This window comes from Stegodyphus dumicola, chromosome 11 (genome assembly GCF_044657685.1).
Source record: "Stegodyphus dumicola isolate Sdum_Otavi_A_Nest chromosome 11, ASM4465768v1".
NCBI classification, from domain to species: domain Eukaryota; kingdom Metazoa; phylum Arthropoda; class Arachnida; order Araneae; family Eresidae; genus Stegodyphus; species Stegodyphus dumicola.
In genome coordinates, this window is record NC_140778.1 from 61,261,555 (window position 1) to 61,285,282 (window position 23,728).

Consider the following 23,728-nt stretch of genomic DNA (forward strand, 5'->3'; position numbering starts at 1 on the left):
ATTACATGCCAAGTTTCACGGAAGAAGAGTTGGACGACGAAGTTTTCCCTTAGAGCGATGGGTTACCTTGTACGAATTGCGTATATCTGACATCACAATGTTTTCCTAAATGTAGCTACTAATTTGAGACGGCGAAACTATAAAAATACTGTTTATAAAAAAAGATTTTTGCATACCAGTCTTCTCGTCAACTTACACGGCGTTTTCTGAATTTTAATAAAACCGCATTGCATCTTACAGAAAAAGCGGTGGTTTAATAACGTAAGATGCGCTTGCTGTGAGATTTTTGTGCATGTATATTACTTATACGTGGTGTAGCAACAAAGCTCCGAATTTTTGTTTGAAAATTTAGTGCCGACAATTTTCCATTCAGTGTAAAGTGCGCGAATTCATAACACTCGAAAAGACTCATATAGAGAAACATTTCACAAAGTATGCGTACACGTGAGCGGTTTCTTCAACTAAGAAAAAATAGCAAAGTCAATATTTTAGTAGTTTTCTGCAAAGTCTTTTTTTCCTGATTGCATTCACGGAAATCTAATAGGCTCATGAACACTAACGCAATGAACCAACGGACCTATCGATGGCGAAATAAAAAAACGAAGCACACTAACTGCTATAACTGCTGATTAATTTTAACGTCTCCATTACGAGTAAGAGCTTTTTCTCACTTGTTTTTTAATGCAAAAATATTACACAGTATAGAGTTTAGATGATGGAATGAACATAAAGCTGAAAACATTATCTAAAAGAGGGAGACTGGATTAATTGTGAAAGATTTCTTGGGAGATGTGTTGTACATGGCCTATGTTGGTATTTTTGAATTCCTCGTTAGCAGTAGTTTACAAATGAAACTGCTATCAAATTTCTTCAAGAGTGCTTTATAGTTTCAACATTTACTGTCTCAATGCAGTTATTCATTTCAGAATTTAACAAAGCTGAATTTGGTATTCAAAAATTTAAGTGACAGAGCCAGCGGTAATTGTGTATAAAATTGATGTAATTTTGTTCCGATAAGAAAATTGCTTACAATTGCAAAAATGTACTATTACATTTTTTAGGTTCCTCCTTTCGTTTTATTCAATGCTACAGTCGTTATATCCAATGCTACTTTTGACTTAACCGAAAACGCCATTGGAGAGCTCTTCGTTGAACATTGTGAAACTGCATTCTGCCCGAGAATTTTTAATGTAAACAGCGAATCAATATCAAGTTTCTTGTGAAACTTCAGAAATCAGCGACAGAAGAAATATTTCCAATGTTTACCGAGGTTTACGAAGACGAAACTTTGTCTAATGCTCGTGTGTTTGAATGGCATAAACGATTTTCAGGGGGGCGGGACACTGTGAAAATGATCATGATTCACATCATGATTGAATGGGTTCTCAGTGGTCGAACTTTTAATCAATACTACTACATTCAAGTACTAAAATGTCTTCGTGAAATAATTTGGAACGAAAGGGCCGGAACTGTGGAGTGATGCATGGCTGTTACACCTATATAATGCACCTCACACGGCCCTATCTGTCAAGCGGTCCAAATCATTACTGTAATGGAGCATCCTCCTTATTTACCTTATTTGGGTGAATGCGGCTTTGTTTATTTCCTAAAGTTAAAACTTACTTAAAGGATTATCTCGTTCCAGAACTGTTACCAGCAATAGCAGCACCGAAAGCAGAAGGGGAACTACTTTAAAGGTGATGATGTCAAGGAGTACAATGATTTATTGGACCAGTCGTGTTTTTTCCTTGAGTCCCACCTTGCATATTCCAAAAATGGTTCGGTTTGTTTGATTATGGCAAAGCATGCTGTGGTTATTTGTCTAAGGAAAAAGAAACTTCTTTGAGGTCTTTGTAAGACGAACTGGATCTTAGTTACGTTCCACGTCTGAAAAACCCTGAAGACGCCCTTGCAGCCAACCCATCCCGGATTTCTGCGATTTTTTATTATTTCGATATATCAAATCACCTCCGGAGTTTTAACAAATGGGATGTTGTTTATGTGTGTTCTTGAAAAAAAATTGTATGTAGAGTAATTACACAATTTGTTCTGTTTGAAGATGGGATATGTTGTGAGTGGAAAATTCAGATGCGCAGTGACCTGCTAGAGATTCATTTTACTCAGCTTCTTTGTATGCGATCCCATTAAGAAGTGGAATATTTGTGTTGCGTTTTTATATTAGAAACTGCATTTCACACGCACTATCATCAGTTGAAAGTGATTCTAAATATCTAGTCATGTCAAGTTGAACTTGTTTTTTAGTAAGAGTACTGACTACATTGGCTGTGTTCATGATTCTTTCGTCTTGCGGACAACATGATATTTTCGAGGTTTTCTTAGCATGTTTTCTATTTTTAATCAGTTCTCTTAAGGCAGGAGTTTTATATGGTTTATGTTCCGCAAATTCCTTGATGTGTGCAGACTGGTGTGTGCAGACTATGTAATTTATTCGTAAATTCTTCAGTCAAATCATCTAAATTCATTCCTCATATATATGTGATGCAAATGCATCAGGTGTTGTCTAGAGCATTGGCATATAATGCCGAGTTAGTAATAAGGACTCAACCTTGATCTACGCCATTGCCTAATTATGATCCGAAGAAAGTTCATTCATGCTTCCAATATAAGTCGAAGCATAAATACTTTTGATAAAAAAAAAAAAAAAAAAAAAAAAAAGAAAGAAATCAATAACGGCGGGTGTGGAAGCGGTAAATTATTGGTTTATTCGGAGCTGCACTTGAAATACTTGACATATTGGCCCAATGGGTAAGTTCGTATGTTTTCTACCAAGATGTTCTACCATTCGTTGATGTATCCCAAGTTGGGCCTGACGGTTGTGATTCCAGAGAGTGATTTGTGGTTTGAATTATTTTATACTAGGTATTATGATTTGTTAGCTCCGGCCGTTAGATGGCACTCAAAATGTCCTGTCTCTGGAGGTACGTGAAGAACGTAGGTGTTAAGCCTAACAATACAGTAGGTGCACCCCTAATGATTCTGGTTGTATGCACATAAATTTATATGCGTTAATATCGACCGGAATCGTCGGATTTCATACTAGAAACTAAATCTGACGAATGGTAATATAAAGAATTACGGTAAAATTATGATTCACGAACACGAAAATTCCACGAAAATAGAGTATACGGAAAAAGAATTGCTTGAAAAGAAAAAAAAAGAGATAGTGAAATTTTCCTGTTAGATAATGAATACACTTGAGAAGAATATATAAAAGAACACGGCGCTAACAGCAGCTACAACAAAATTTATTAACAGAACTAAATCTTATTCTCTCGAACACTGAACTGATTGAAAAACTGTTTTTAGTATTAACAGAGAAACATCGGAATCAGTTATAGTAAAATAAAGAAATACAAGTAGATATGACAAACGTGAATCAATTAAAAAAGGCATAACATGTACTCAAAATTAAAAAGAAAAGATTTTAATTTACAAACCACGCGTAAACAGATATATAAACAGATGTCTCACGTAAAATTAGAGTGCAGGATAATTCTAGGTATTCTATCAAAATCGACCATATCGGATTTCAATTGTGCTCAGATAAAAATTTCACGTTTAGTAACTAAAATGTATTGCGGCGAATCACCCAAATGACAAAATATTTGGGTTTAGTTTAAAACTAGGTACTATTCACGATAACAATCGCTAAATGACGTAGAAAGGTTTAATTACTTATTATTTAGCAACTGCTCCCCACACTTTTGTAAGAGGTCTATTATTGATTTGAGAATAGTATAACAAGGGAAATGTGATGTCAAAATCGCGCTCTGGTAGAAAGAACTACAGCTAGACATGTGTTACCAAATCTGACTCCAAGGGGATGTTCGAAAGCCATGACGTCATTTAAAAAAAAAATTAAGGTCACGTTAGTAGCGAAACGCAAGCTATAGCCAGTCCTTGCATTGATGTAAATGCATATGGGTACACCTTTCCCCCACTTTTAATTATGGGATTGCCAAAAGATGTAGCTTTTGAATTTAACCTATTTTATGATCCCGAAAAAAAAAAAAAAAAAAAAAAAAAAGGCAACAGACATGAAACTTTTGAACGAAACAAAAATATGAAGCAACAGAGATTTGAAGCATTTTAAAAGAAAGAATTGAATCTAGAACATGTACATTCCATTTAACTGAACTGATGGATTGCGATATTATTTATTAAATAATACAGATAAATAAATCGCTCAGATCATAATACAGATAAATATTCGCTCTAATAAACAACATAAAGAAAAAAAAAATTCGTATCTTATGAAAATTAAAAAAAAAAAAATTGTGAAGAAAGTGTCAACGGCTGCAGCCTACAATACGTTTGCCGGAAATTCATGTTTTTTTTTTGTTTTTTTTGTTTTTTGTTTTGTTTGTGCGTATTAAGATAACGGATCACATATCAGATGCTTATCATAAATATAAGTATATTCTTAAAAGATATGGTGGATACATCAAATGCTTCTTGTTATGCTGAGTTTGCCCACCAGCGGCCGAGCGGTAAAGTCGCTAAACACTGGTAGTTCGGTCCGAGGTTCAAATCCCGCGAACGGGCTGGCTGCATGGGCGTTTTCGTGGTTTTCCCCATGTGCAACGTGTATACGAGCCAGGTTCTCTTAGAAAGTCCTCCCCTTAGGCAGACAGCCCGCGAAGCTTTGCCATAATCACACACACACACACAAATATGCAGAGTTAAGGTTGACTGTTATATATGCAATAGAAGACAAAGGTTACAATAAATTTACTTTGGCGCAAAAGAAGCATATTCTTAAAAGAAATGGTATATATTTTAAATGTTTCTTGTGTTACAAAAAGTCCCATGCTAAATTATGCAGAATTAATGTTGATTATAATGTATGCCATAAAAGACTGCAACACAGAAAAGGATTTATATGAAAAGGTTTATCCAGTTGTGAACGATTCTTTATGTGAATCATGCTAATAACTCCATAATTCCGGAAAAGACAGAAGTTACAAATGGTAAGTAAATTGTGTTTATAAAAATATTTCTGGTCGTTGTTCTTGGCGCAGGAATCAAAATGAAATGTTCGTTGTTTACTTGATTCAGAAAGTCAAAGAATAGAAGTTTTCTTATAAATTTATTGAAGAAATTAAATTTGAATATAGTAAATAAAAAATAAATTTACACGTTTTGAATAACAATACTGCAGTAAACATCACAAGATGTAAGGTTAAATTCCAGTTATATAACATCGAAAATCAAAGTAAATGTTTGTCTTTTGAAGCATCAAAGAACCAATCCCCCATAGCACAAAACATCCTCAGGATGTCCTATTTAAGTCGCAATATCCCGGGACATACTTAGGATGTCCTAAGGAGGTTGATTCTCAGATGTCCTGAGGAGGTCGTAATTTAACATCCTGAGGATGTCTTATTTAAGTCGCTATGTCCCGGGATATGACAGGATGTCCTGAAGATGTTGATTCTCAGATGTCCTGAGGAGTTTACCAATTTCACATCCTGAGGACATTCATTCTGCATTGTTCGGAGGACTTTCGTTGTCAAACATTTTGAGGATATTTGTTCTCAAATTTACCAGTTTTAATTTTTTGACATTGCACATCTGAAACTTGCACATTATTTTATTTTCCATATGTAGTTTACTAAGTTGTTTCTAAATGCTGTACATTAAAAATATTGATATGATTGATGATTTATTCTTGTTATTTTGTTATTAATTTTAACTGCTATTTTTTCTGACGTTTTTAAAAATTTATTTAGTTATGGAAAAGATTTTTTTCAATGGATTAGCATTTTCTAGAATATTTGCAAAATTCTAAATAACATATTTTTTTTTTATAAAAAATGTATAAATTACATGTATAATTACTTACAGATTACAAACCCTACTACAAATATAGGTAAAATTAGATATATATATATTTAATTACGGAAACGATTTTTTTTTTTTTTTTTAAATTTGGGTATAGAGACATTAGGTATTTTTTTGGAAGCAGGAAACATGAAAAATTAGCAACTGCCTTCGCCGGGAATCGAAGGACGGACCTCTGGAATACCGGCCCAGTGTGCAGAACCACTACACCACGAAGACACGCTAGGTGTGGTGGTGGTGTATTTAATTATGCCAAAGCACACTAGGGCTATCTGCCTAAGGGGAGGGATGTCTTCGTGGAAGACTTTCTAAGGGAAAGTGGCTCGTATACACGTTACACGTGGGGAAAACCACGAAAACACCCATGCAGCCAGCCCGTTCGCGGGATTCGAACCTCGGATCGCACTACCAGGGTTCAGCGACTTTACCGCTCGGCCGCTGGTGGGCCGAAGACACGCTAGGAAAGTGGGAGAAATACCTTATATTACTTCTCTTTTTAAAGGCCGACTTTTTTTTAAGGGGATCCAATCACTAAATCCTGGGTGTGGATATACCTCATCCAACACCTTTTTAGTTCGGGCGCCACTGTAGAGACATTAGAATTTTTTGGGGAAGCCGTAGAGATGAAAAATTAGCAACCGCCTTCGCCGTGAATCGAACCACGGACCTCTGAAATACCGGCCCAGCGTGCAGAACTATTACACCACGAAGGCACGCTAGGAAAGCGGGAGAAATACCTCATAAGGAAAATTTTTTCCCTCTAATTACAGGACAGAAAATGTTTTTCAATCGCGCGATCTGTTATTGATATTGAATTACAGTCGTGCGATAATTTCGCAGTAAAGATACATTTCTGATGACTATCCAAGATTCTAGAAACTTTGGTCTTATATAGAGATGGTCGTCTTATAGAAATAATGCTTAATATCAATATTTATTTATAATCTCAGAACTATTAGTCACTTTCAGAAGTGGTCGTTTGAGAGGCGATATTCTATATATTTATTTACTGATACTCTCAGATGCCAAAATTTGTTTATATTCTCAGAAACATTGGATGGAAGGTGGTCGTCCCATACATGCAAAATTTTACATTTCATTAAAAATGAATTCGGCGTTATTTAACTATTTCCGTTTTAATTAATTAATTAGATAAAGAAAAAATTAAGAAATAGTACTGTTTATTACGGAATAATGTAGGAAGTTCTTCAGAACTATATTCTTTCGCGTCATTTCACATTGTATCCGGCAAACTACTAGTTCCTCGTATTCTTCCGCAAATCCGTAAACATCTGTCTGATTTGAAACGAAATCCAAAATGGCTGCGCCATGAGGTTAACTTGTATGGATATTTTTTGTTGCATGAAAGGTAAGTTCAATTGCAATACTTGTATGTTTACTTTTTTTGCTTTTCGAATTTATGTTATTTATGTCATTTTGACAGTTAAATGTTTCACAGCTTTATGAATTGTTACCATTCTGTCGTGAATTACGTGTATCTCAATGGCTGGCTGTCTTTTCAAATATCTAATTTGCCCTGCTATCCAAATGTTTATGACTGAATTTTTTTTAGTCTAGTTTATGCATTCAGTTTCAAAATAATATGTGTGATCAGATTGCTTATTATTTTATTGCAGCAATAAATTTATGTTAAATAGTTTGAACAATTGTATAAAAATAAGAGTTTGCATTGTTTTGTCCAAAATATGTATGGTTGAAACATTATCTTAATCTAGTTTGTAATTCAAGTTTTTTTGAGGGTACTGTTCTGTTATTGGGACCAGAATCGGAAATGTATGAACCTGTGTTCGTAAGTATGTGCATAGATGTGTATATGTAGACACACAAACATACAAATATACAAGCATACATAAATACATTTCTGAACCCGGTCCTGATAACAGAACAGTACCTTTTTTTAATCTTTTTTGAATATTTTATAAAAGGATTAAGCATTTTTCAAACTGCATATCATTTTAAGATTCGACTTGCAGGAAGACAAAATATGATCATTCAATCAAATGCTTATGAATGCTTTTATCATTTTCTCATAAATATTGTTTGCATTTTTATTGTATTTTAGATACTTTAGTTATGTAAAGTGAACATGAGAATATTAGGAAAGCTGAAGAATATGAATAGCTACCATAATACATGTATTTTTTCATCGAGCCCATTGTTTTAGAAACCAATGCACCATTATTATATGCTGGCTTATTTTATAGTTATATGCAGTTTAATTTTATGTTCATGTTACTGTAGTATTGTCATTAAAGTAAAAGTATTGATAATTTTTGTTGAATCTTGCAAGTTGCCTAACATTCAGAATTATTACTACCGAATTTTACTGATAGGTTTTTTCGAGTTGACATAATCTGTCTGATAAATAAAATAAACTGGTGTTTAATTTATATGCATTTCTCTTAATGTTTCATTGAAAGTGAGATGGAAATATGAATGCTATCCAGAAAAGTGAATTCTTTTTGCCTGAAATAACAAATTGTGCTAAATGATTAATGTTTATATCATTTTAGAAATGTCAATATTAAAGTTTCTCCTCCTTCTCTTCTTTGATTTTGAAATAATTTATAATAAAATAATATATGCATAAGTGTAATTAATGTAAAGTGTCATTCAATAATATAATTTATTTTTACTGATATTTTTATATTTCTTATCTGGGTTTTCTTTTGGTGTTAGAAGGAGGAAAAGACTGTAATGTTTTAATTAAGGAAATAATTAAAACATTACAGTTTTTTAAATAACACAGTTACAGTAATGTTTATTGAAGCAATCAGTACTGTGTCATTGCCAGTGATTGAATAATGTTAAAATGCATTGTTCATAAGGAAATCTTTGTGTTATAGATTTTATTTTGACACAAGCTGAAATTTGAATTATTAGGAAGCACTTTGAAAACCCAAATTATTTCCTGAATCATTAATCAGGCCAATATATAACATACAAATTTTCATACAAAATTATTTCTTTGAGCATATTATAAAGAGCCCATTTAATTTTATTATTTGTACAAATTTTAGACAAAAGTAGCATGTAACAGTTAAAGATTTATTGAAGCCTACTTGTTACTTGTGGTAACAAGGAAGTGTGAAAGATATTGCCACATTAGCGAACATGACGATCATTGATGCTTAGTTTAGAAATTTAATAATATATTGAGAAATGCTGGGAACTTTCAGAAGTAGACATTTTGGAAATGATGGGCTTGATAAGAAATTTGCATGGTTTTATTATTTATTCTTTAGTTAAGAATGGATTTTAGATGTTCATGTGAAAGAATTCTCTTTAATTATATGTGAAAGAATTGTTAAAGTTTGGCATTTAAAAAAAATGAATTAATAATTTTCAATTATCTTTTTATTATACATATATTACTATATATTTCTAATGCACTATGTAAATGTCAGTGCTAAACAATTGAGATACTATTTTCGGGGCAATCTTTTCTTATACATGAAAAATTCTGATACTTTCTTATCATCTGCCCTCACAGCTTCAACTTATGCTAAAACAGCAAGAGTATGCACACAATAATAGCAAACTATGAATATGCATACCACACACATGTATTTACATGCTTTATATTTAATCTTTATTTCTGAATAGTATTCCATTGGATGAAAAATATGTGAATATTGACCCAATATATATATTTTTGTGTGTGTGCATCCTAAAATTTCTTGTTTCTTATAAAGTGCTTATTTGAATTACTACTTGTGAACAGAGCAGTAGATATGAACCGTAAACTAACCATTTTGCCAATTTTCACAGCTTTGCAGATAGTCAGAAAGCACCAAAATTTGTAATAATGTTAAGTTTAAATGATGTTCTATACTTTTGTGTTAATTTTTCTATTCTATTAATTCTATTACTGTGTTATCAAACTTTCTGCAGGAATTTCAACTGGTTAAGATGTTATTACCATGTGGAGAAGAATTTGGTTTTCAAGCTAGAAAAAATTGCAGCTGAAGGATTTTGTAGAAGGTCAGTCAAACTGGTTTTAGTTAATTATAATTTAATTTTGGGTGAAGAATTCTCAAATTTATTTATCATAAGTGTCTAAAGGTCTTCTAAATTAAATTCTGCTTGTTTTTGAAAATTTTCAGAACATTCATTCTTTGATTACTATTATTTATTTTTTTTTTTTAATTTACTAACTTATGTCCAGGCACATAATGTTGCATTTAATGCCATACCTTAAATATTGTAAAATGTTAAAATAATACATTTCACTTAAAAATGTGGTTGTGACAGTAAATTTTCTGTTACATTTAATCATATCTATAAACATTGGTATACATCATTTTTCAATAATCTGTATATTATTTTGTGCATTTCTTTTACATCCAAGATCTGGCATATGACTTGCTTTTCAAACTGATAACATGGTGTAATAATGTAATCTAATGGTTAAAGTTTACTATGGAACGGGCCAAATTTAATAAATTATTCTTTGATAGAAATTTATTCATGTGTTCAGTGTGTCTCATCTCTTTAAATTGCTAAAGTAAATTTTATGTACTTGCATTTAGGAATTTTGACTGTATCAGAGTAATTTTCAGTTATTATAACATGCAAAGGAAAAAATTCATTCATAGCTCCGTATTTAAAATTAGTTAATTAAAGTCCTTAATAAAGAGGGACGTTTTGTTGTTTTTAATGTCGATAGAGTTTAATTCAAAAATATGCCACATTAAGGGTTACTTTTTAACTTAATTTAAAATTTTCATTACTTTAACATGTCCAATAATTGTTATTTTAACTCCGATATTGTAATAATATCAAAATTCCTTACTTTTTGATAGGTAATCCAAATGTAAAACAAGAAAAGAAAAAATTAAAATCTAGAAGTATATTTATTTCATACCTCTAACAAATAAAAACAACACAAGCACTTTTTACTGTCTATCTGCATAGTGTGGCATGTCCCGTAAGACTGAGATTTGTATGGTCAAATCCATGTTTCAGTTAAAGGAAAATGCATGCACAGTCTTCTGATTTTCCCTTCGATTAAGGATTCTGTATATACTAGCATAAGAAATATATTAGTTAATGCAGTGTTATACATCAATATTTATAGGCAATTATTGTGGCTATGTTTATTATAATTTTGTTCACTGTAATGGCTGGAGTGCCTAAACCATCATGCTGTGTAAACAAAACTCAAATCTTCATCTCTGCATACTGCTCCACTAGTGTTTAAACCACTGAAATGATGATTATGGTAGAACATCTTTGGTAAAAATTTACTCTACTGTAACCCTTGGCGAATCGTTTCTTTTTTCCATATCAAGATCGGCACCAATTTCAAGGTGGCCGCTACACAAAACCAAAATAAGAAGTCAAAGACATACACAAACTCTGTGTCCATGTACACATCGACCTATTAAAACGAACTGCACAAACTGGGCATTGTACACTGCCTTAACTTTGTCCATGTACACATTGATCTATTTTCACTTTAAGAAAATCAGAAAGTTAAAAATATCATAGTTACCAGAAAAAATTCACCACTGTCTTAACATACAGACAACCAAAAATACACAGAGAGGAATAAGTTACCAAAAATACATATTTCCTAACATAAAAACATTAAACAACAAATCTTCTAACAAAAATTAACACACAGAGACAAAAAAATAAATGAAACGTCATTTTTTTCACGTACCTTTTTTTTCACATGCATATGTTTAGGCTTCCCACCACCATCCTCCAGGTAAGCAATTCAATTCAATTTTTCGTCTCTTAGTCACCTCAGACATACTCAAACGATGGTACCCACACCAAAATAATAAATAGCATGTTCAAAATACAAGACCATACCACTTCCGTGCAACCAAACACAGCAATTGAAAAGAATGGTAAGAACCAAAAACCTGGGACCGTACAAAAGGTTTACTATTAAAAAAAGTAGCTCAAAACTAAATTTATCACAACACGTTGGCAATATTTGAAATAACTCCTTTTTATTGACAAAAAAAAAGTTTTTTTTTTTTTTTTCCTAAAGGCTACTTTCGCCAACATTATCAACATTAGGGTTACTGAAAAACTTATTTGACGCAATGGGCTTCCACATTTCACAAACAACCACTTTGCGATTTTTTTTCAGACAGAAACCAAGGTGTACCATACAGTAAAGATTAGCCACGTCTTCATTTACTACTGTTACAAGTACTTCTTTGGTAAATTTCTGCGGTTAAATTCAAAAGTTTAAAATTGCATTAACATGATCAGATTCAGAGTCATAGCTAGGGTTTTCATCGCTCAGGGACAACTGAAGATTTCGCACCCCCTACTGCTTGCCAAGGATGGAAAACATTTAATTCTAAAATGTTCTAACATCAGTTTGGCACCCCTTGGATTCTGCACCTGGGGACAGATGCCCCTCTAGCTACGCCCCTGATCAGATTTTATTTTCTGCACGTAGCTAACAATTACATATGTGTTGTCAGATAAATGTTACCAGATGCAGTTAATTATTTTTTACTTGCCAATCTCATGAGACAAGTTTTTTTTGCTCCTGCAAGACTTTACTTTGTGTTGCAAAATAAATTCATTCTCACTCTTTTTGGACTTGCCTACGCATTAAATTTAAAATAGTTTTATGAATAGGTAAGATGTGATTATCATAATTTTGTTTCTCTCTTTATCTTGGCAACTTTATATGTTGATTCAGTATCCAGGTTACCTACCAGTGGCTGATTGATAAAACTGCTCATATGTTCAGCTGGTGGTTTGAGTTTATTTTCTGACATAAAAAATTTTAAAAGGCATCCCCCATGTTTATTTTACTATAATCGAAAAATCAAATAATTGCTACTCTGTTTATAGGTATTAAATGTTAAAATATTTTAAATGCTTCCTTTAATTTGCATTGTAATAGTCATTTGTTTAAATTTAATTATGAATTATATTCACATATAGTAATTGTGAGTGTTTTTTTTTATTTTAGGTGCTGTGAAAGGCAATGACAGCGATCCAATTTATCAAGAGTTCTTATATACATAAGAATACATGGATATAAGATTGTTTTTCATGAATTCAAATAAAATGTGATAAATTGGATTAATAAAAACTATTTTGAATTTTGAAAAGTGTTTTTCCTCTGTTAATCATAATATAGTGCCATAAATTTCTGAATGTGTTTATTTTTCATCCAAATAAATAGCTTTACAAAAATTTGTCATTAATAGATATTGCATAATTTAGCATTATTATAAATATTAATTATAGCAGATTTAGCTGAACTACCTTTTTAGTCTCTCTGCAGATGAAGTCACAAAGGTAAGTGGTTAGATATTTTTCTGTATTCCCCATTAAGTAATTTTATCTGGTAAATTATTATTACTTATATACTAAAGGTGAAAGAATAAGCTTTCCTTGAAGATACAAAAATTTGCATATATTTCAAAAAATTGGTATACGTAAAAAAGTTCTTAAATTGCCACATATGCGAAACTGAAAATGTTATATATGAAATAGTTCAGAAATATAAATATTTTCACTATTTTTTAACTATAATTCACTGCATTTGTTATATATAATCACAATTTAAGGTAGCAGTGCTTTTCTCACTGTGATTTCTCATGTATTTTGATTCATAAATACACGTACATAAATCCACGTATTTTGATTTCTCTTTTGAGACCGAATAAAAAATGAACTAAACATTCTCGTTGACATTGAGAGTTGAATAAAAACTCACCTCAAAATAAAATGAATTAATTTATGGAAAATTTTACATAGCATATATTGAGCAGAAAAAGTAAACTTAATATACTTAATGGAATTAATAATTGGTAAAGTTGATTGCAGAATAAAATGCCTTAATTGCATAGTAAACAGTAGATCTTTTGAAGTTTTTCTATGTTGCGTAAAATGCAGATTTAAATTTTTGATATTGATTGTCATATAAATGGCAATTACTGTTTTATTTTGCTCTGAAATGAATGGTTAGTAATAAAATTCTGGATGAGACAACCTTTAACATGCGCTAGAATTTACAAAGTTTAATTTGGTGCTGATTTCAACAGGTAAATTTCATTTTACTGAATTTTGCGTAAAATAATACGAATGAACCATTGCAAATTATTTTCAGAACTTTTTTTTTTAATCTAAAAGGGCTATTAGTTTTGAAATGTGACTTCATATCGTCAGTCGTAAACTTGTTTCGCTTTTCATTCAAGTCTTGCCATTTGGCAAAATTTAACATATTTATCTTTAAAATCTAATATATTATTGACTAACAAGCTATTTAAAAGCATTACACACAGTTCTTAACAATGCTTTTTTTAATTTTTAATCTGATTGATTTAAAATGCATTTAATTCATGATATATCTAATTGAAAACCTTTTAATATTTCTACATAATTACATGATATATTTCTTCAGTTTTCAAATATATAGAAGATATATAACTTTCTGGTGTCAGTATCTTATAAAATGTTTTGCTATTTCCACTGCCCCATCTGTATTGATAATCTATGCATTCATAAACTTTTAGCCTCTTTGAGTGACTGCTAAAATCTGAGGCCTTTCAGATTTTTTTGTTAATTGTGTGAGCAGAAAGATAGAATTTTAGAAGAGCTTCTTGAGTTACCTTTTGAATGATATAAAGAATTGTTAACATAATGTCAAATTTTTACAACTAAATATTAAATATATAAAAAAGCCTGCAGCATTCTCATGTTACAAAAACATATTTATTTATTCTGAGGCTAGGAATTGATTTAGTTTTAAAAATACAATTTATTCCTTCTAACAATTTCCCAACAGTGTCATCAAAACACTATAAATTCCTTACATGTTTTAAAGAAAGATGATTCATTAATGTAAAGATTATTAAATGGCTAATTTTATTATTCAATTTTTAATACAAATTAATTGAAATTAGAAACTGATTTTGTAAAACAATTTAATTATGAATAATTCAATTTGGGGGCTATTGGATGTTTAAAAATGATCAAGAGATTCTTAATATCTTAAAAATAAATATCTTAAAATTTTCAGTTTTAATATTTTGTATTAATAATTCATTTTAATTTCCTTGCTCAGTTTTAATATATTCACAAATTCAGATTTCAAAACAAAATAAGTTGTATAAATATTTTCAACATTTCTGATTTTTCCATAGTAACCATAGGAGAAGGATTTGAGACTATCTGTGTAAAAAAAGTAGGTTTTAGATCATCACACCTTCACATACTTTCACTGGAATTTTCCTCTGTATATATACTGGGATGTGACACTAAGCAGTTGAGAGTATGTATTTAAGAGGTTAAAGGGATATTGTAACTAGTGTTTCAAATCCTGATAACATCCCATACGCTGTCGGTGGGACGTAGATAGGATGCCCTAAGGATATACTGGGATGTGACATTAAGCGCTCCGGAGGATGAGTTTAGGAGGAAATTGGGATATTACGGGATGTCCTGAGGATGTAGTAAGTAGGACTTTAAATCCTAATAACATCCCATATGCTGTCGATGGGACATAAGATGTTTTTAGGATATAATGGGATGTGCTTAGGAGGTTTGTGGGATGTAGTAAGGAGTTCATATCCTAATAACATCCCGCACGCTGTCGATGGGACTTGGTTAGGATGTCCTGAGGATATCCCGGGATGTGACATTAAGCACTCGGGAGGAGGTGTTTAGGAGGTTCGCGGGATGTCCTGAGGATGTGCGCATATCCCGCGAGCAACATCCTTGGGATATCCCAAGGATGTTTTTGTGCTATGTGGGATAAAAATTCATTCGAGTTGCGTTAATAGAAATTCCTAGCAAGGAACTAATTAAACAGCTAGAAGCTTTAGATATTAATTTACCTGACTATGAAAATGATAATTGTAATAATCGTAAAACTGACATACTAATTGTATCAGATTACTTTTGGGGAAAAGGTTCAAGTAAAACAAAACGCTTGAGTTTGTCGATAAATGTTAGTAGGTATACTGGTGGGATAGTAGTTCAAGGTCTAGTCACATATTCATCTTTAAAATTCAAACTATCACCAGTTGGAGTTTTCAACGTTGTTCTTATGAAAAGTTTTGATAAGGATCAGTTAAAAGCTTTTTGGATATTAGAAGTCCTAAGTCTACATAACGACATCTCGTTCCTCTGATGTCCATTTCTGATGAAGAAGCTTTTCGAAGATTCGAATCAAGTTTGACTTTTATAGAAAGAAAAAATTTGTTTCATCGGTTCAAAATCTTAAAAGGATCCATCCTTTTATGTTGACTGTAAATCTGTAATAGAACACTGGAAATTGGGTATGGTACATTCAGTAACTAAACAAAATAACACGTCAAAATCCGATGTAATTCCAAAGGATAAGAATACAACTAAATTAAGAATTGTTTTCAATTGTTGTTCCCATCTACCACGTGCTCTATCACCAAACGAATAGTTGCATTCTGTACCAAACTGAAACCCAGCTTTCTTAAAACTTCTACATAAATTTCGAACTAACCCAGTTGCATTTATTTCTGATACTGAGAGGGCATCTTTTCAAATTCACCTTCACTTCAGACACCTGATCAATGTGTTGTACATTTTCTGCGTGCAGACGATTTACTAGAACTAGATAATGTTTCTAATGCTGAATCCAAAATACTCTGAATGACTAGAGTCCTGTTTTGTATTACTTCCAGTTTTTTTTTTCCTTTTAGGTGTTATAATTAAATTCCACTTGAAGCTTTGTTTCACTACGTATCGGGATAGTTGTTTTATGTTAAAAGAATCGATGTACTTTGACAATTTGTTGCAGAAATTCCGAATTATAAAGGAGCTTTCGCAAAAACTAAAGAAACAAGCTACATAATCAAACAAGCAGGAATGAAATTTCGAAATTGGAGAAAAAAATTCTGAAATCCTGTGGGGTTATTCTGACTTTGAATCTGGTATATCACACCATACAGGTAGTTCTTCAAATGTTCTGGGAATGTTATGGGATACTCAAAAGAAAGTTTAAGAACATTTTAAATTTGAAATAAAAAATTATTATATTTTGTTAAAGTTATGTAAACGTACAATAATAATAAATGCGGGAAGGATATTGGACACAATAGGTTTCTTTCTCCTATTACTGTCAGATGGAATCTAATTTTCCCTGAATCGTGGGAACAAGGAATTCATTAGGATGAAGATTTACCTCAAGAACTAAAAAAAAAATAAAATTGGATCAGCTTCTGTACCGAATTAGACCACCTGAAAGTATTTTCATTTGCAAGGAAATGCTTTCGGTGACTGTGGAGATGATTGGAGATGCATTGAATTTATGCATATTTTCAGTGCCAAGTCTAGAGCGTACGCTGAAGAAGCGTATTTCAGATTTCAAGAAGGAGAGAACATGTGAACTACTTTTTCTGATGACTAAAACCAGACTTTCTTTGAAGAAACTCTTTAATTCTACCGAGATTAGATTAATGAATGCAGTGATCGCAGGCGGAATTTATGATTACCTAGAAGACGTATGTAAGATGAGGTATATTTTATTTGATCAGGCTCTTCCATTACATTGTAATGGATAAAAGGGAAGACTGGAGATTCAAAACCATTTGTGTCCAACAGGATAACAGAAATAAGGTTCTAAACCCATTCTCAAAATTGTACTTATTGTAATGAAGCGGACAACCCAGTGGATGTACTTACGAAAGGGAAAAAAGTTTCAAAATTAATGAAAGATGTTAAGTTGTTGCAAAGCACTCCACGGCTAAATTTACCAGACTAATGATGGCCTCAAAGTAATTTAAGTGAAGTTATTTCAGAAAACTTGGAAACTGAAAAGAAAACTGACGTACAATTTTTCTCGTAATAGCACGTCAGTAGTAGAACCATTTCTTGATGTTGAAATATTTGGAAAATTGTCAAGATTGTATCGATATGCAGCCTATGTATAACGCTTTATGCATGATACTGTAAGAAATAGAGAGAAAACAGAATGTGCCTGTGCAGCTTTAGAACTGTCAGAAGAAAAAATGTGGTGAATAGCAGACTGAAAAACAATTTAAGCACGAAATTAAAGTCGAATAAAAGAATACTACACAACTTATTCCAAAGCCACCGCTTTGCCTAAAAAAGGCAACGCAATTTTATCTAAAGAAAATTTCACTACAGGAAATGATTTAAGAGTTTCTGTCAATTTAAAATTTATATATCACAAGAGTATACGAAAAAACTAGTATATGAAGTATTCATTATAATTTTTTATCAATAATTATATTCTCAAACTGTAAATGCAATTTTAAAATTCCTTTGCATCATCGAATCGAAACGTGTTTCCTTTTCAATGTACTTTTTGAAGAAATTTGAGAAAAATATTTTCTAAGTATTTAATAGTCGAAGATGCATGCATTTATATAAAACTTAGTAAAGGGTTATCACAGATTTGCTTAAAAATCTGTCAGAGATAAATCCTTATATTCATCGAAGGAAGTGAACGAGAATACCATGCATTTGTTTAGAATAATAAAAAAAAATATTTAAAATTTCTTGGATGACTAAATCTCAATGTATATTGTGTTTCTCCCGCCTTCTTGGTAAGCCTTCGTGGTGTTTTGGTCTGCACGCTGACGCGTATTCCAGAGTTCCGTGGTTCGATTCCCGGCGAAGGCGTACCTAATTTTTCATCTTTCCTGCTTCCAAAAGGCCTAATGACTCTACAAGTAGCGCCCGAACTAAAAGGGTGGTGGATGATGATTCTCCCAGCCCAGAATTTGGCGATTGATTCCTTAAAAAACCAGTCGACCTTTAAAAGCGGGAGTACATAAGGTATTTCTCCCGCCTTCTTGGCATGCCTTCGTGGTGTGGTGGTCTGCCCGCTAGACGCGTATTTCATAGCTCCGCGGTTCGATTCCCGGGGAGGCGTTTCATATTTTTCATCTTTTCTGCTTCCGAAATAAACCTAATGACTCTAGTAATGATAAAAGCCTTATATTATTATTCTCTACAAGTCTGATATAATTTACGTCTCTGCTTACATCATTATTCTCTACAAGTCTGATATAATTTACGTCCCTAATTATACAGCGGTACGCAAAAATGTGTGTGAAAATATTGATTTGCATTTTTTACTAGATATTTTTTGCTTGAATTTAATTTTTTTATATCAACATGTCGTCAATGTGTGCATTGATTTAATTCCGAAAGTTCCTGGATTCTTCAGACCATCAGTGTACAAGCAGCAATAAAAGGAAAACGCAATTATGAAAACAAAATTTTCTACAACGATTTTAAGGCCAAGTGATAATCAAATCCGTAACCTCAAATATCTGAATTACTTTAATATTACAGTTTGCAGATTTTCAGAGGCGTTTTTCATGTTAGGTTTTAATGATAATCAAAATATTCTAAAAGTGGACTGATAATTATTAAAATCTTAAAATAGTTACTAATCTTTGCCATAATAATTAGTATCATAATAATGCTAATTGAGTGAATGGTAAATGCTTTCAGCGAGTGCGTAAGATTGCTTGGACTGCCTGTTTGTTCTTGCCGCTAGTTTATAGGATTAGTGATTTTTGCGAACAATGAAATATTAATTTATAAGAGAGTTTTAGTATGCTGTATTATCAGTTCGGAAACCATATTCATTTTGTCAATCCGACACAGCGCAAATAGCATCAGAACTTAAACTGGAACTATGTTTACTTGAGATGGGTAAAACGCTTAGCAAAGATTGATTACATTCTCATCGACGGCTTTTTTAAAAAAAACAGAATATATCTTCCCCTCCCAGTTTTCAATTAAAAAACATTAGCAGGAAAAGGGGGAATAAGGTAATAAACCCAGTATTTCATATTTGAAAAATTGGATATATGCGGAAAAAATATTTTAAAATATGCATGGACTAAATATATGCACCATATAAAGCTATTTCATGCATACATTTTCCACTAATTTATAAGATTTATATCAAACATTTGTGCATTTTTACGCAAAATTCTAATTTATGTTAGATTTTATTAAAACTTTACGTATTTAACGTTACATTACGAAATTCATTGTGGCAAGGAGTCAAGTTTGCGCCTGTCGTTATCATATAGCTACATTACAGATACTTTGTGCATAGAACAGCTACCTAGGGCGTTAGTATACAGGAACGTAGTGCAGCATAGAAGTAACAGTTCGAATTTTCTCAGTTCCGCTGCCAATTGTAATGACCCGGGGAGGCGTGTCCGAGGATCTCCTAGCCATCATTCTCTACCTGCTACCTCTAGAGAGGATTTTCGTCTGGGCACATATATAGAGTGCCCCATGCATATATAGAGGGCAAAGACATATATAGAGTAGAAAGACATATTCATTCACAAACTGCTTTGCCTTCTCCGGAATTCGTACCCGTCACCTTCAGTACGTCAGTCAAAGTAGTTTACCACTGTCCAGTTTGGGAGGCATAGAAATAGGATGATCAAGTTAAGACTGTATCCTCTTGTAGTTAAAAAAATATGAACACAAAATTTAATTCCTAGTTAAACATGTGATAGGTTTACATTACAATTAAACTCTTACGCAGCTTCCCAGAAGCACAGTCAGTTTCTAATTTTGGCCCTCAAATTTAGTTCTACACCGTAGTTAATCTCTTAAGTAGCTTACAAGAATATTAACTATTATCTAATTTTGGTCGTCAATTGGATTTAGCAGCAAAAACCTTTTAGTGAAGTAATGGAGAATATTACACTAGCCGAGGTAAATTCCTACTTTTAAGCTCTATAACACAGACATTAAATTGTGAAACTTTCCGACGTGAGGGAAAATTGTGACATCAGTAATAAAAGATAAAACACCTCAAAATGTAAGTTTTTCTTAAATTTATGAATAATTCTCACAAATGTTCTAAATGGAAAACTCTCTTACGCTTGTCTTACGCTAGAGATCATTTGCACTCATGCTTGAAACGAAGATTGCAGCTGGAAATGAATGAAAAATTTTCGATGTTTAAAAACCTCAAGGATTTAAATTAATCACGATATGCTTCGAAGAAATCTGGACTAGGAAAACTTTGAAATATATTATGCCCGTAAATGTAATAAATTCAAGTTTTTAATATGTCTAAATATAAATTATGAAATAACATGTATGATGGATATTAAAAAAGGAATTCTCTTGAAACTCTGATATACCCCAAAATAATTTCTCTATAAAATTGCTTCGGTGAGAACTTTCAAGATTATTTCTCGCTAAAACTGCTCTCTCATCTTCTACATTACCCTCTGTGTCAAAATCGTTTGAAGATTTTTTTTTTTATTGTGAGACGAAGCTAGAACTTTAATTAACGAATCGCAATTAGAAAAACGCTGTTTCATCGATAAATACCTGATGATATATTAGGTAAGATATATTAGAAATATTAATGATAATCTACCTAATATATCATGTATCAAATTATACTTAATTTCGCAATCTATTTCCTCAGCTTATGCAAATGTTTAGAAAACTGTGATTAACTAAAATATTTCTATCTGACATTGTTTTTTCAAACCTTTCTTTTAAAGCTTTTTTCAGCTGAAATGTAGTGAAATGGAATAGAGGAAAGAGTGATTGAAATAATTGCTTAAATTCGTGTTGCAATGAGTTCCTATCCAAGTAATCACCCTGAGAACATTCACTGTAACCGGAACTTTATTCGATGCTTGTAATATATTTGTTCTCAACAGATTCCATATCAAACAGACTGGGTTTCATTATTAATAAAATTTCAAAGCATGTCAGCAACCAGGCACTTTGCTACTCAAGCGTTCGAGGGCATCCTATGTCTCGTTACCGAGAACATTGTCGAAAACCCCCAAAAAGGAATAATTACAGTTTGGCAATCTTTGGATAAAATAATGTTCATGGTTATTCAAAAATATCGCAGCACCTAAACACAACGAGAAGATCACTCACAAAAATGCAAAAAGCAACTCATATAAAATACGCAGAGAGCCCTTTCCTCGACATGATTACCCCGAAGTAACTAAATCTAGGGAGATATATAGCGAAATACGACATCAATCTTCAAATGCGCACGTGAAAGAAATCTCAAAGCAAACAGGATGTTCTGACTGTCTTAACGAGCCACACACACACACACACACAGAAAAAAAAATGTTCCCGTGCCGCTATTTACCCACTAACTACTTTAAACGATTAAACTTTCCGGTGGAGCTTTTGCAAGGCGGTTATAATTCAGCTTCTAAAAGCATAAACAATATTAAAATCTTCACCACGCCTTAAATCAAACTTCAGATTTAAGCTTTGAAAAAAATCACAACTCATTCCAAAGCCACCGCTAAGCGGTTTGATTTAATATCATACGGAAAAAACATGTGGTTTCGCACACGAGTTTTGCAATTTTAAATTACATATTTTCCAAGAAAATACGAAAAAACTAGTAAGTAACCAATTCTCATAAATTTTTTTTCATAATAATTATAATCTCAAACTGTAAATATATTTTTTAAATCCATGGCAAAATCGAAATCGAAACCTGTTTCCATCTCTCATGTATTTCATGAAGAAGTGAAATTTCAGGAACGAATTTTCCCAAGTACTTAGTTCAATCTCCATGTTTAATCTAAAATTAGACTCAAAACCGGTAACATCCTAAAATTGTTACAATGCCTTTCCATAATAATGTTTATTTGACAACAATAATTATGTACAACAATAATGTTTAATTGACTGTCTAATAATTGTAATTGAAAATGCGTTCGCTAGCTGCGTACGATTGCTTGGACGGCTTCTAAATTCAGATCACTAGTTTATGGAATTAGTGTTTTTTGCGAAACGTGAAATATTATTTTTTAACGGAGTTTTAGTCTAGTAGATCATGCACTCTACTATGCTGTATTATCATTTCGGAAACCACATTCATTTTTTTCATCTGACATAGCGCAAATAACATGAGAACCTGATCTGCAAACTATGAAGTGGGTAAACCTTGTTACAAAAATGAACTATGCGTGAACACAACCTAACGATTAACATTCAAAATTACCTTAACCTGATTGCGAATTTCTGCCCTTAAAAGCTATGTAACTGGAATCAGAGAACAACTTTGATGAGAATACAAATAAAAGTTTATTAAGCCATTCTTTTGGTTTATAACTGAAAATCTTATACAGAATTCCAAATTCGCCCTTCCAGGTGGCCATGTTTGGGTGCAGGACTACACTATTCAAATTTGATGTCTCTTGGTGCCTTTATTTCTTCCCAAATCGAGAAATATTCATACATTCATGCAGATGCTTCATTATGCTATAATTTCTTTAAATATAATACAGGGCGATAATATCTGGGATCAATATGAAAAGCGATACAACGCGTTTAAGTGCTTCGACAAAAATGCGGTTTCGAGTCTAATATCCCATCAGAGAAAAACGTCCGTTTTCTGCTCATTAAGAACCAAATGCGAAAGGAATACAAAATAAATAAATAAATAAAAACTATTGTAGAGACGTCAAATGATAAAAGGAGGAAAAGATTAACTCTAATATATGTGTAATCTCAGAGAGATCAGTAGGCTGTGCGCGGGGTCGAGAATCTGAAGCCTTTCATATCTGAAACGTAAAATTTCTCTATAGATAAAGGGAGTTGTTGTACGTAGTATATCCAATCTGTAAAAGCAGAATTTGTAAACAGTGCAAGAATATATTTAATCATTTAAACAGTACCTAGTCTCATACGACTCGCCAACTTCCCAACGAAATAGGAAATTAATTTCGAAAATACATAAAAATCTTTTGGCATGAAAGCGTTTTTAAAGAAAATTATATTGTTTCATTAATTGTTTTTGAAACAAAAGTTTGATAATATCAGTTGAAATATCTAAACGTTTACTCTTACGTTACGTTATGTTACG